Genomic DNA, 13422 nt, shown 5'->3' with positions numbered 1-13422 from the left:
GATGTGACCGAGCTGTAAAACACAGATTCATAGAGAAAGGTTACGATGAATCTGCACTAATTTGCACTTTAGAAGAGGTCGCTAACCTTGACAGGAAATTATTATTGAATGGAGTGGCCAAATCACGCCCGTACAAAGCGTGCCCGTTTTTAACCACCTATTCGAATCAACATAAAACAATAAGCAGGCTCATAAGGAACAATTGGAAGATTCTTAAGGCTGACCCCACACTAGCACAGATCCTGCCGGACAAACCTGAAATCACCTTTAGGAGGGCACCCTCTTTACGTAATAAAATTGCCCCTAACGTGATTAACCCTCCCCCAAATATCTAATTTTTTAATAACTTAGTTGGCTTTTATCCTTGTAACAAGTGCGTGATCTGCACATGCAATGGGCATAGAAAAAGGAGGGTGAACAGTTTTATGTCCTCAACTACTGGTAGAAGTTACAATATTGATAACTTCATAACCTGCAATAGCAGGTACGTGGTTTATTTTCTTCAATGCCCATGCAAGAAGCAGTACATAGGCCGTACAACACGACGCCTAAGGGACCGTTTACGTGAACACGTTTACAACATCAAACGTGGATACAAGGAACACTCCCTCTCCAATCATTACCGAAGGTGTCACCACAGAGATCCATCATCTTTAACATTTACGGGAATTGAAGTTGTACAAACGAATTGGAGAGGGACAAATAAAAAACGGGTTGTATCACAGATGGAGTCCAGATGGATCTTTGAGATTGGATCCATGCATCCCAAAGGACTCAACGTTGAAATGGATATAAATTGTTTTATAGATAATAGCTAATATTTTATCCATTATAGCTAACATTTTATCCATTTTAGCACATCTTCACTCCTTTAATGAACCATACATTTTACAACCGTTTTAACTAATTATATTTTTTATATTATTTTTTATAGTCTGTTCTAGGTCATTGCGAATTCTATTTTTATACACATATTTTTACTATTTTTATTATACCTTGCTTTTTATTAAGATTTTATTAATTTTATAGATCCTCGGATTTTATAGTTTATACTTTATGTATTTCTATGGGTATTTTTACTATTTTCAACAACTTTACACATTTTTATGTATATTTTTGATTAAACATGTATAGTGTGATTTTAGTTGTGATAAGTATATGAGGTACATGTTTTTCTGACCTACATTTTACTTATATTTTAATTTCATTTATCTTTATATATATGTCTTCTTGTGTCACCATCCCAATCAGAGATTACCATCATTCATATTTATATTTATATACTTTTGGGGTGGGTTGCAGCAGGTGTTCCATGCAAACACCAAGTACGAAAGGAAGGTTTTTAATCTCGCATCCTTACAAATAATCCCGATACCTGTCAGCTTTTAATTAGTAATATGGGTATATAGAAGGTGTTCTACTACATATATGCGCGATTGCTGCCATTTTACATATGGTATTTCATTATATATATATATATGCACGAATGCTGCAATAATATCTGTGTATGACCCATCCCGGACAATATATCCGGGGGCCCATATACATTACCCTGGTTACGAGTCGTGAGGATATCTCACTCAATACAATTTCCTTCCCTTCTCTGGTTCAGCTCGTCTGATGGTTGGTGGTGACACAATTACGTTTGCACTCCAGTAAAATGGTGCCCGCACATGCGCGATTGAGACGGTGGATTTGGCGCATTAGTGCACACGTGTTCCCCGTATATATGATGATTGCGCATGTGCGGACTTCAACAAAATGGCGCACTTTTTGGAGACAATTGTCCACCACAAAATGGCGCACGCTTATTGCACGTGCGCAAATTTTTCTATATAAATGCATTGTCAAACGTCCTGTGCCCACAGCATACCCCCTATGAGTAAGTGTGGTTGCACGAAACGCGTCAGAGGGGAACTGCGGCACAGCGATGTTCTATTGCCGCCGGCACCACTGGGGTCCCGGCGGCCAACTTATTTTCTTGTCTGGTCAGTATTGTGTTATTATACCCTTTTATGCTGGATGGAATAAACACACGCATGTTCAAACGGTATCACGGTATTCTGGCCTCCTTTTCTCTCTGAGGCTCTTTGGTGAGCTTCCAACCACCTACAGAGCCAAGAGCAATAGGGGAACAGAGCCATGCATGACAGCTGAGGGTCCACAACGCGGAAATAGACCAGACCTTGCTTAAGATGAGTCCTGGAGTCATACCTTAAGAGGGGTTATCTCTTACATGCGCATATTGATTGTGCATCTGGTGAGTGCACAATCTTATACCAATTTTGGATATCGCCACATATCGTTTTTCTTGGTTATCACCGTGTGCCAAAAGGGATCCATTTGATCCCCCACCTCACCCCACCTACTGGGAGATTGTGAACTGAGCACTTATACCATATCAAGTCACCCTATAAGGGACAGCATAAGAACTATATCTTACCTGCGTTTTGCAGTTATACACCCTTGCACTTTGATATATAATTTTGTGTGTCATAGATTTTAAATGTTTCATTTGTTTTTATAGGCGCTGCACTCTTATCTGTATGTGAATTTTGGAGGTTGTTTTTGGTACCTTTTGTGTCCAGCAGCTTTTTTACCTTTAGCGCTCACTTATACCTATTTCAGAGCTGTAAGGCTGCATGCGTAAATGTCTGTATAGCATAAAGACATTGCATATTAGACATGCCTACTCTGGAAATCCTCATTTTGTTTTGTTTCGGATGCATTAGTTCATTGAAGAATTTCAGTTCGTCATATTCATTATGTTGACCATTGAATCGTTTTTGGAATTAGTTTTATAGCTTTGGAGATTATTTTCGTGTATTCGTTGGTCTTGGTGAATTGTAAAAGTTTTGCCATTTTTCCGGATGATTGCTATACATTTTATAAATTATAGATTTAGGTGGTTTTAAATTGGAAGGATTCAATATTTTCGGACCCAGCAACAGAAATGGCATCATGTCATATCAACTGGCGCCATGTGCATCCGAAATAACAAATGGAATGAAATTCAGGTCTACTTGTTATCCAAATCCGAATTATCAAAGAAATGTAAAAATTTATTTTATTTTCCATGTGCGGGAATTACTATCACATCATGTGATGTCATTCATATTAAACAAATGCATTTAGTAATGTCGTTATAACTTTTTTCGGATTCATTGACATTCTGAGGTTTATTTACTAAAGCTGGAGAGTCCAAAATCAGACTCACTTCTGCATAGAAACCAATCAGCTTCCAGGTTTCATTGCCAAAGCTTCATTGAACAAGCTGAGGTTTGAAGCTGATTGGTTTCTGTGCAGAAGGGAGTCTGATTTTGGACTCTCCACCTTTAGTAAATAAACCCCGAATGAGTGAAGGTGACTGTATGCAGCTATTTGAGTAAAGTAGCACAAGCACACAGATGTAATGCACTAAACGCACCTAATGTGTGTTTGTTGCATCACAGCTGTGTGAGCGCTACTCTACGCACATTTGCCGCATAGCTGCATACAGCTGCCTTTATACATTCATGTCTATTAGTGGCTGTATTCAGCTCTTGGACATTCTAGGCACCAGAAATGAGCAATGTCTTTATGTTGCACAGAAAAAAACACCCATGTGCATGTAGCCAAAAGCTACATAATTAGCCCCCAGCAGCTCTATAAAGCTAAAAAGTATTTCTGGCTTCTATACTTACCTCTCTCCTAAGTTGTCTCCTGCAGACTATTTGTGTTGAATGACATCCAAATTTTGGATTTGCCCTCACTCTTCAGTTTGGGTTGTAGGGGCCACCATGACAAATAGAGAAAGCAAATCTCCATAACGGGGATGCTATGAACATGACAGCATTTGAACCTTCACAACTCTATCCCAAATAAAAAAAATCGTGAGATGTAGACGCACTTTAAAGCCCAACTAATTAGGCGGTTTTTGGAAAATAATTAACCTTGTCATGGTGTTTTAGCTGTGAATTCTGCCAATTCTCTCTGTGTGCAGATTGCTGTGATGGACCATTTGGAAAATGTGACAGACCCAACCGGGACAGGGGCTTTTTGGAGGACAGGAGGTATTGTTTGATGGAGGCATCCATGGGGTGGGGGGGGGGGTCAGGCAGTTCGTCACAATTGGTTGGCAGTAGCAAGATGCTTCCTGCAGTCTGGGACTTCCAAACCCCCACCGGGGCACAGTGTCGGGAGATATCAGAGAAGTGTTCCAGAAGCCAGTCATCATGGAAGCAGGATGTCAAAGGCGAGTGCAAGTGACGTTCTCCCAGTATGGGGAGCCTGGTTCTGCCTAGGACGTGCTGGAGTTGAGAGACGCGGTCCGCCAGAGCTACCGATGACAACTCTTCCTTGCGACCAAGAATAGAGATCATGTGGACTGACTATGTGGGTTCACTCTGCCTGACTAATGTCCAGGCCAGCTGAGGGTCTGGGATCTGGTTAGTCTGGCATTGGGGAGGGGGAAGAAATGTAACAGACCCAGCAAGGACAGGCGCTTTTAGAAGGGTTTGGAGGGCAGGAGGCACTATTTGATGGAGGAACCCAAGCAGGGTGCCAGGCGGTCCATCACAATGGCCATCTTGGTAGATAAAGAGCTTTGCCTCCTCATTTCTTTGCTGCCCCTCCTTTTAATCCATGACTGGTGATCTGATGACTGGAAAAGTGATATTAAGGAGGCGGCAGAAGAGGTAGAGGAAGTACAGATTTACAGAATAGATAAAGTACTCCTCTCCAGCAGAGAACATTGAGCAACACAGTAGTGACATCAACAAATCCCTAGCAGTCAGAGGCAGCTGTGCCTTTGATGAGCCTTTTTCAACCATGATGCCCAGGCACCCTGGGTTGCCTTCAGGTGTCTTCAGGGGTGTCTGGGCAAAATGGCTTATAATTGCCAAAAAAATTTATACAAGCCATTGGGTGAATGAACCCTACCTTTTAGTTATGCAAAGCTACAGGTTTTCATTGTGCACCATTACAACCTACTAGCCATCGGTGTCCTAAAAAACAATGGTGTCATTGGTTGATAAGGTGGACATTGAGCGCCTGCACAGCAACCTTGTTTGCCCCTCCCTGCCCCTCTCCACAAGCACTGGGGTCACATTAGCTGAGTAAGGTAGAGAAACACTGAAATGCTAGTCAGTACCAGTAAGCAAAGTTGTTTTTGCTTTGGAAGAATAAATCACCTGTAGTATTGGTTGTCATGTGTGGATGTTGCTGTGTTATGTAAAACTGTTTCATTTTTTACATTTTAGATTGCGGTACCTAAAATTTGTGCAACATTTTAAAGAGCGCCTTGACTTAGAAACACTGCCTTGGATGATCTCATACTGCAGATACACAGTTATAAGCCTCACATACCAGTTAGTGAATTGTTATTTTTAAGGGAATTCAAGACAAATTGTACATTTTACAGGATACTACTTATGCACAATTGTTAGAAGATGCTATTTATTGAGGCTTTTCTGTCTAAAAGAGGTGTCTGGATCTTCTAAAAGAGGTGCCTGGTTGAAATGTCTAAAAGAAGTATTGCATTTATTGCACACCTTACAAGTTCAAATCCCAACCACAGCATCACCTGCCTGGAGTTTGCATGTTCTCCCTGTGCCTGCGTGGGTTTCCTCCTGGTACGCTGGTTTCCTCCCACCCTCCAAAGACATGCTGGTAGGTTAATTGGCTCCTGTCTAAATTGTCCCTAGTATGTGTATGTATGAATGTGAGTTAGGGACCTTGAATTGTACACCCCTTGAGGGTTAGGGACTGATGTGAATGTAATATATATATATTAAAGTGCTGCGTAAAATGATGGCGCTATATAAGTACCTGAAATAAATAAATAAGCTTGCCCACAGTTCATGTAGTGTGCTGCAGTGAATCAGTACATGGCACCACCATACAATCATGAGGAAATAAGAGTTCAGGCATGTTTGTATCCTAGTCCAAATCCATCTGAGTGAACCTGCCAGGAAGCTGTCGCTGTACTCAGTCAATTTTATATGGTTGAGGCATTCCCCCCTCCCCACAGTTGCACAATGCCCATTGTATACACACAGCTGTAGGGTGGATAATGTCCCAGCCGCAAATGATTGCCCCAGTACTGGTGACAGCTTCCTGGCAGGCTTTCTCAGGTGGGTTAGGACTAGGATACAAACACTCCTGAGCTCATCATTATTCATCAGCACACCTAGGCATAACAGTAGTCTTGTTTATTAATCATAAAGCAACATGCATCCAAAGCTGATGTTTCACAGGATCCTCTTCTCAAGGCAGTGTCAGATAATCACTCTGCGTTATGTGAAAAACAGACCAGTGGTTATGAGAAAAACAGACCAGTGGTCTCTAAACTGTGGCCTTTATCTGCTCTTGGACACCATTCCATACACTGACACCAATGTTGGGGCACCATTCCTCCCACTGATACCAACAATGGGTCACTATTCCTACCACTGATGCCAACAATGGGGCACTATTCCTACCACTGATACCAACAATGGGGCACCATTTCTCCCCTGATACCAACACTGGGGCACTAGTCCTACCACTGATACCAACAACGGGGCACTATTCCTACCACTGATACCAACAATGGGGCACCATTTCTGCCCTGATACCAACACTGGGGCACTAGTCCTACCACTGATACCAACAATGAGGCACTATTCCTCCCACTGATATCAACAATGGGGCAACATTCCTCCCCCTGAAACAAACAACTGGGCACTATTCCTCCCACTGATATCAACAATGGGGCACTAGTCTTACCACTGATACCAACAATGAGGCACTATGCCTCCACTGATACCAACAATGGGGCAACATTCCTCCCCCCTGAAACCAACAATTGGGCACTATTCCTCCCACTGATACCAACAATTGGGGTACCATTCCTCCCCCCGATACCAACAATAGGGCACTATTCCTCCAAAAGACATCAACAATGGTGGACTATTCTGTCCACTGACATCAATGATGGGACACTATTTCTCCCACTGGTACCAACAATGGGGCACTATTCCTCCCAAAGACACCAGAAATGGGGCCCCATTCCTCTCACTAATACCAACAATGGGGAACTATTCCTTCCACTGATACCAAGGATGTGGCACCATTTCTCTTCTTAATACCAACATTGGGGCACTAGTCCTTTCTTTTATACCAACAATGGGGCACTATTCCTCCCAAAGACACCAGAAATGGGGCCCCATTCCACTCACTAATACCAACAATGGGGAACTATTCCTTCCACTGATATCAAGAATGTGGCACCATTTCTCTTCTTAATACCAACATTGGGGCACTAGTCCTTTCTTTTATACCAACAATGAGGCACTAGTATTACCACAGATACCAACAATGGGACACTATTCCTCACACTGATACCAACAATGGGGCACCATTCCTCACACTGATACCAACAATGGGGCACCATTTCTCCCCTTGTCACCAACAATAGGGCACTATTCCTCCCAAAACACCAACAATGGGGCACTATTTCTTCCACTGACATCAATGATGAGTCACTATTCCTCCCACTAACACTAGTGATGGGGCACCATTTCTCCCCCTGATACCAACAACAAGGCACTATTCTTATTGCTAAAACCAAAGACGTGCACTGTTTACTTCTACTGATACCAGGGCATTCTTTGCTCCCACTGGCCACATCCCCTCCTCCCCCCCCCAAAGCTCTAAGAACAGTAAACTGGCCCTTTATTTAGAAAGTTTGGAGACCCCTTGACTAGATTATCATTATACCAAGGTGTGCTAGTGACTGTTTGTTATTTCCAAATGAACATAAATCTTATGGCAAGTAAAACAGATGACATACTGTATGTATTTCATTTGTCTACTTAGCTGTCTACTTACAGGTCATTACTTGGAAAAAATATGTATTTCTTTTAAATTAACTTGTTATTTCTGGCAACATTGACAGTACATATTCATTTCTTAGAAATAAGTACGAATGATGTACTGTTCCATCTAGGAGGCTCTTGCCAGAAAAATATGTTCAATCTGAACAGTTAGGTCCATGCGTGTTATTTACAGTAGGCAATCCAATGTTACTGGGTTCATATCTTGAGGTTAAAGAGGGGAAATAATAATACATTTACTATTTCTAGACTACTTCTATCCATTAGGCAGGGTATTATACAAAGAGGAACATTACACAGCTTCAAGCGCACATACTAAGAAAATCAGATTGTCAGGAACAAAACGTGACCTTCTGCTGAGCACTGATATTCAACATGGAAGAGTAAGATAGAAGTTCTTTTATTTGCTCACTTTGCTCTGTTAAATATTTAATTGAAGAGTTTTGTTATATCTGTTTGGTAAATGTAGCAAAATATCCATTGATCCAATGTGCTCCTAACCTTCCTGACAACATGGTGCCTCTGCCACACTGAAATCCAAAGCACTATTATCTGCCCTGCCTAGTGAACTACAGAACACCTCCTGCATATGTTATGCAGATGAAGAGAGGGGAAGGGGTATAGTGCTAACACACTTCCTGTCTTAGGGAGACAACGCTGCTCTTCCATAGATACAATGTGAGGAGTGTGTATTGGACAGAAAGTATGTTACTGGTAGGTGAAAGGAAAAAAGCCTGAAAAAGAAAACAAATGCAGCTACCACATAGTTTCATTGATAAGCTGCAATATATTACTTTTTTATTCTTTTTTATTCTATTTAAACATAGGCAAGTGATGATGATGATGATGATGATGGCTATCTAAATAAAGCAGACCTTCATCCTAAAGTATATATCATGTTTCTCTTACTCTTCCCCCTCCCTCTTTTACAATTGAACATTTTTTTAGCTGATGCCATTTATTTGCACTTCCGCATTTCTTGCCTAGGCAAGAATTACATTTCTTTCCCTGTGCATGCGCAGATGTACCACAGGGCTTTTGAGTCCCAAGTGAGTTCTGCAGCACGTGCAGGTTTCCCAAACATGTGTGCATGCACAAGGGGGTCAAATGTTGATCCATCTATGGCCAGCTTTAGTGTCAGGATGTAGGCCTACATGGATGCTGACCTGTCTTCTGCCTGAACTTTGAGCTGATAACAGACACTCTGGGCCACTAGAGAAAGGTAACACTGTATATTAACAAAGACCATATACAGAGGCCATAAAGGCTATGTTCAGCTTGGTTTACTCCCATGGCACCCATGGCTGACTAATTACAGAGCACTGCCTAACAGTGGCTACATCTGATAGGCTGTGGTCACTTTTTGGCCCATCATTTCCCACTTGGCTTAGTCCATTTTTAAAAAAATTTTTGTCGAGGAGTGTGATGCTTGCAGGGCCACTATGGCTTGAATTTTAGTGATTTAGCACAGAAACAATTGAGTACTGTCCGTGATACTTTTTTTATTTGCACTAACATACAATTTTGAGGATAAGCTTTCGGGGAATGTCCCCTTCTTCAAGGTCTAAGCAGTACTGATCACAATGTTTTAGCAGAATGTTAGAAGAAATGAAAAAAAACAAAAAAAAAAAAAAGAGGCTAGAGATAAGATACAGCCAAAGTGAGGGGGGAAGGGGGGGATGCTACACTCACACAGAGGGAGTCAAGCTACAGCTAATAGTCATAAAACTGTTGGACAATGAGTGAGGAATCCCATGCCCAAATTAAGGCCGTTATCTCTTGTGTCAAATATAATTATCATTCTTAGTTCAAAAGTTTTTCTTTCTTGAATGGATTTGAAATTTCCTTTAAGTACTAAAATATTGAAGTCTCTCATTGTGTGGCCTGGTTGTACGAAATGGTGTCCCACAGGTGTGCAGAGGTCATCTTCTTTATGTTCCTTGATGGTATGTCTGTGCAAATTCATCCTTGTTTGCAACTTCTGTCCTGTTTCGCCAACATAAGATCCTTTGCTACATTTTCTGCACTGGATAAGGTACACAACATTACTAGAGGTGCAGCTGTATGAGCCGGAGATATTGAAGATCCCTTTTGAGTGTCTGACGATCAACTCAAACAGTGATCTGGCAGAAATCGACTGAAATACAAGTCACCCAGGGGGGCTTTTAGTTTTTTATTGTAAAACTAACTGCTATTTTGTTATATAACAGCTTTTGATACATCAGAGAGCAGATAGCCGATGGGCCTTACAACCTGACAGTTCTACAAGGAAGAGCATGCCTTTAACGTAGGGATGCACGTCATAATTTTGACCTAGACCAGAAACGGTGTGTGTTTCCCGCACCGTATTCAAAATGCACTGCCCTTGTGATCTGCAGTAGGTTTCAGTGCAACTCTAAATACAGGTTGCAAATGAAATCCAAAGTACCATGTAATATGGTTGCTCTGTGTTTTGTAAAGTAGTGCATGCACTACCTTTGCTGTGGTCTGTCACAATTTCAGCATATTCAAATGAATGAGCTGAAATTGCATTGGACCTGAATTATGCTGTGTGTTTCTTTGTGATTCATGGTGTGAATAGGCCCTTAGTCACCTCTGTAGCTATAGGTATTGTGGAGTAATGTATAATACTAATGTATCTTCAAGGCTTACAACAGAGACTGTAAAATATTTTCCTATTACTTTCCATTGTAACAGAATCTTGGGAGCCTGCAGTGGGCATTTCTAAACTGTTAAAACCCAACTAATTAAGTGCTTGTTCACATATATGAGGATTGGATGCAGTTTGAACCACATCCTATCCACACGGCATGTGAAATAACATTGCTTCTTATGATGCCTGTTCACATATGTCCGGTGCACTGGCGGTGCAGATTCAGTGCGAATTCAGTGCAGTTTGTAAAAGAGTCCCGTATGATTTCTGAGCAGTGCCATCCAGTTCTGGTGCAGATTACAGGCTATTGACTTCTGTGGTAACCATTTCTAAATCGCACATGTGTGAACAGTATAAAATACTGACTTAATCCTGTCCTGAACCTGATGTAAACCTGACCTGAACCGCTGAACAACTACTGTCAGTGGTGTATTTAGGTTTTGTGCTGCCCTAGGCAACACATAATTCACCCCCCAACAATTGCCCAACAACACCCCTGCTCCCCCTCACCCAAGAGAGCCTTCCACTACCATCGCCCCCATATACCGGCCACTCCCCTCCCAGCGAGAGAGAGAGAAAAAGACACTCCCATTCACAGCTCTGGACATCCATGGGAACGAGAGTCAAGCAGCCCGCAGCCTCTCTCAGATCCCACCTGGTCACCAAGCCGCACATGTCCCTTCTTCCAGGGGGGTGGTGCTGCCCCCCTGAAAAATGCTGCCCTAGGCAAATGCCTTGTTTGCCTTGTGGTAAATACGCCCCTGACTACTGTGTCAATTAGTTGTGAAACTTTCAATCTGCACCGAACATGTGTGAATCAACTCTAAACCTGAGTTTACTTTTGAGCATTTGGAGTCTTTGGGAATCAATTACTTCACATTACAAGCAGCTACAGAGGTCAGGAATGACTTGTTTAAAGTCCTGTTACTGCTTCCTAGGAATATTTGAGTATTTTAAAGTGATTGTTAAACTTTTTTTTGTGTTAAAATAAAAGAGGTTTTACTTACCTACTTTGTGCAAGGGTATCACACAGAGAAGCTCCTAAATTTCTCTTCTGGAGTCCCCCTCCAGCGCCATTTGCTCCTCCTCTCCTGCTTGTACCCCAATACCAAGCCGCATCCTATGGGGGCATGTGTGCGGGCTTTATGATTCTATAGACACACAGCGTGACTCGGCCCCTCCTCCTGATCCTAGGATTTGACTGACAGAAGCTGAAGCCAATGCTGCCTGTGCTGCCTGTGTCTCCTGTGATGTTAAGAAGAGGAGAGAAAAGACCTGCAGCTCAGCACCATGCTGAAGAGAGGGGTCAGGTAAGTGTTGCACTTTAAGTTTCTCCCATTGTCCCCTTCCCTTAAACAATAGAAGATAATTTGTTTATAACACTGTTCAACAGGTAAAAAGTTTTGGGCATAAAATTAGCTAATCTTACATAATTTTGGGGTGCTGAAAACGAAAATGACCCTAAAAAATGTTGATTGGCTCTAGTTTCCATGACATATTCACCCATCTAATGACGTAAGCCATTCAAAATTATGATGCAACTTCAGCTGCATATTGCGCAATTGATACTGGTGACCAATAGAAAATTGCATGTATACTGAGATGATGCAATATTAGCCTTTAATTGCATCACTTCACTGCATAAAAGCTGCAGTATCTGTAGCTGATTGTAGTTGGACAGCGTCTTTACATTTCGTTTTATGCTTATATAGGCTACTCAGTAATGCCTCGAACTTGTGTGAATAAAGCAGATAATTTCTGCTATATCTGCGGTGAAATAACTTTTATCTCACAAAAAAGGAGGATAACAGGAATGATTAAGAAAGCCTACAACTTGTATTTTGGCTGCAAGATAGGAGACCAGGACAAGAGCTGGGCACCACATATATGCTGCAATTCTTGTGGGACGGCACTGGAGCAATGGTTGAATGGAAAAAAGGCATCTATGCCTTTCGCTGTGCCAATGATTTGGAGAGAGCCAACAGATCATGTTAGTAATTGTTACTTTTGTATGGTGCCTCCAATTGTAAAAGGGCTAAATAAGAAGAAAAAGTTATCTGTGCACTATCCAAATATTCCATCGGCAATACGTCCAGTTCCTCATGGAGAGGGGCTACCAATTCCTAAAGCACCAGAATCCTTCATGGTTGAGTCAAGTGAGGAAGAACCTGAAGCGTGTAGTCACGTGCAGTTGTAAGAGATAGCCCTTTCCTCGAATACAAGAGAAAAGCCAAGAGAAGCAAAACCGACACAAACTGAAGACAAAACTAGTGAGAATCCTAAGTATTAAAATGATTCAACTTAGCTTATGGCTATAATTTTTCTTGGTAATCCTATGCAATATATTATGCCATTTAGGCTTTGTTATGTAGTCAATATCACTTGCTTTATATTTGTGGAAAGACATCTATCTATATAATTATTGTGCATTATGTAGTCATTACGCCTATAGTAGAAAACTTTCCGTTTACAGAAAAACTAGAGCCAATTGACAAATTTCATTGTTATATTTGAACTCAGAATGTGAAATTCATTAAGAAATGGATCCCTTTGTTTCCAAAACTGGCAAAAAATAAAAATTTGTTGAACAGTGTAATAGACTTTGTGAAAAAATAGTTTGAACTCAAATCATATGCAGTGCTACCCCTGCAGGGGCCGCTTGTTTGGTGCCCCGGTTTCCCCTTACTTCGCCCCGTAGCCAGGCACAGTTTATTTGTTCAGCCAAAGACACACACACACTTCTGCTTGTTGTCTTCAATGACCAGTCTAGGGGATGTTTTGTTTTTGGAGTTTTATTGTAGAACTAGGGCTAGGGATGGGGAATTGTAGTAGGTTACTCCAAAATCCCTATTCACACTGAGGACATCTATCTGATCTCTTCATTGAACACTTAAGAAGTCTTTCCTGTCAGTA

The 13422-nt window shown here is 41.5% G+C and overlaps 1 protein-coding gene across 1 annotated transcript in view; it reads right to left on the bottom strand.

Annotated features, from left to right (window-relative positions):
- Positions 1–13422, bottom strand: part of ADAMTS12 (ADAM metallopeptidase with thrombospondin type 1 motif 12) — a 696444-nt gene that overhangs the window by 630937 nt on the left and 52085 nt on the right. The window lies entirely within an intron of this gene.

Source organism: Staurois parvus, unplaced genomic scaffold (assembly GCF_062004578.1).
Source record: "Staurois parvus isolate SC_StPar_1 unplaced genomic scaffold, SC_StPar_1.0 ptg000475l, whole genome shotgun sequence".
NCBI classification, from domain to species: Eukaryota; Metazoa; Chordata; class Amphibia; order Anura; family Ranidae; genus Staurois; species Staurois parvus.
The sequence above is the reverse complement of the archived record's forward strand: the minus strand, read 5'-3'. Positions and strand labels throughout refer to the sequence as shown.